The sequence below is a fragment of the Pinus tabuliformis genome, chromosome 3_1 (genome assembly GCF_031772625.1).
Source record: "Pinus tabuliformis cultivar Carrire ecotype Pingquan chromosome 3_1, CPIR1, whole genome shotgun sequence".
NCBI lineage: Eukaryota > Viridiplantae > Streptophyta > Pinopsida > Pinales > Pinaceae > Pinus > Pinus tabuliformis.
Genome location: NC_142301.1, coordinates 719,622,257 through 719,624,677, shown reverse-complemented (window position 1 = coordinate 719,624,677; position 2,421 = coordinate 719,622,257). Strand labels below are relative to the sequence as shown.

Sequence of the window (2,421 nt, the reverse complement as noted above, 5' to 3'; positions counted from 1 at the left end):
ACTTTGTAAGCAAAAAAAACTTGTGAAAATTTTTACAATCGCTAAAAAAATTCATGGAAACAAATATGCAAAATTATCATTGAACGAACATAATGGATCTAATTCATTTCCCAAGTCTTGTGAAAGAACTAGGGATGACCACACTAATCCTACTTCATGCAAGACCTAACCTCTAACTTAGCCCTAACAAAGTCCTCTCCACTTAGGATTTCTTATTAGTCATCAATATTCCCTGCCTTGATCCCAGATTCATTCCTTTCACTTAAATAACCTTCTCTATTCTCAATGAAGGTGCTCTTGAATTTTTCTTCATCTTCCTCTGTATCAGAAGTGTGAACAATTTTGGGTTAATTGCAACTCAAAACTCTTCGAAAGATGATGAACGCAGCCTAAAGCATCGCATATCCAATTCCAATCCATCCATCGAAAACCTGAGTGTTTTGCTAGCCTCTGGAATTACAACCTTAATCACCCTAGGAGTTATTTCTATAATTTCATCCCTCACTTGCTAAAATGTCAATGCCTCACCACACCTCAAAATGAATCTGAAAGACTCCCCATTTTCCCCTACGCCCACAAGAGCCTTTGAGTTGAAGCAAAATTACAGGACCTTGCAAAAGACATGGGGAAGCTATATCAACTAATTCTGATTCAAGGACGAAATCCCTGCTACAGCAAGGCTGGAAATTATATCATATTTCATGGTGATACCTCTCTTCATAGTAGCACAAGTATCTATTTCAAGAGACTGGAAAACCCCAATAATAGAGTAGGAATTGCAATAAGAAGTCGCCTAGAAGCTTTCAAGTTCTCATGACAATAACCCACAACCATTAAGAGGAGGGAAAATTGGCACGAGCTTAACCTAATTTATTTCCTTGTTGTCAGGAGAGTAAGAACGATTTGCAACTTGTCCATTAAAATTTTCCTGAATCTATAAATTGACAAGGAAATGATCCTTCTCATAAATACAGTTGACTTAATTTAAAGTTCAACTCAAAAGTACATGCATGGGTTCATCTTCACTGCATGTCATGTGGTGTCACAATGCACCTGTAATTATTGTAAGTGGCCATAAAGAGCTAGGACATTGAACTTGCAACTTGTGTTTATCAAATGTTTTTGTCTATAACATTTTATAAATAGTTAATTTGAACCAATTCCTTCTATCTTAAACCTATGCTCCAAAGAGTAGTTGAAGGAACCACAAAAAAGATAATAACCATAAATGTTCATTTATATTAAAAGGGTTTTGCTCCCAGACCTATGATGCATTGATTTATTCAGTGAAAAAGCTCTGATAGGCCATGTGCACATGGCATAGTGCATCCACTTGTACTCCACTTTTAACTAATTTTTTATATCTCTTTTATTTATTGTTTGTATCTAATAGCTTGAAGGTCACACCAAGAAACTTAATCTGGTAATTTATTTGAATCTAGCGTCAATTTTAATTTTTCAAAAATGCATATTTGAGCAAACTTCATACCATCACATAGGCATAATACTTTTACAAAATGATCTTGATTAACACCTAAACAAACATCTTCCAAGGTCATCAGGATCCACGTGCACAAAAATTTCCATCCCAACTATTGAATGTGACCCCTTCAGAGGTATATGCAAACATCCATATATATTGACCAAAGTCTCAATCTAATTAGTTTCAAAATCACATTTCAAACTTGTTCAATTGTATCTTTGCCATCATAAAATCTGGAAGTTAAAACCTAGCATCAAATATCACCTTCCAGTCTTGGAAAGAAAACTCAGCCACACCTACAATTGAAAAAGAATATGTCTCAATAATGCCACCCACAATTAGATATTATAATTTTTGAGGCAAGACAACTATGGGTTGGACTTGCAAGTTTTATCTGGCCCGGTTTCCAAACCATGAAAAAAATCAATAACTTGGAAATTTGATACTTATTTTTATTTCATTCCAACTATGCTATTACTTATCAAATTCAGTATTTATGCTTGTATAATTAACCCTAGTACAGATGTTGGAACTTCATCATCTTGCAGTTCTATAGTACAAGCAAAGATAGAAAAGAAAAAAAAACATCACTTGCAACGGAATCAAAGAAGTAAGTATATTTGAAACTAACTATCATAGACTTTATTGTAACATGTAATTTATATTCATCAACATTGTCTTTTAGTTATGGCTTCATCTTTTGTCACATCAACATCATCCATACATCGGTCGAAAGCATCATCTTTAGTTCCATTTACAATTGAAGAACTAAAGATTCACAAAACTGGAAACTTGTTCAATGGCGATGTCATGGTCATTTATAGTACATACCTTGATAAAGCCTACAAAGCACAATAAATACTAAGTGTGGACATGAAAGCTGTTGAACGAATCATGACAATCACATTGTCTATACCAACTAATCTCCTTGAAGAACA

The 2,421-nt window shown here is 34.2% G+C and overlaps 1 pseudogene; it reads right to left on the bottom strand.

Moving 5' to 3' along the window:
• Positions 1 to 215: 215 nt before the first annotated feature.
• On the bottom strand, positions 216 to 733 carry LOC149189302 (uncharacterized; annotated as a pseudogene).
• Between the last annotated feature and the right edge of the window lie 1,688 nt (positions 734 to 2,421).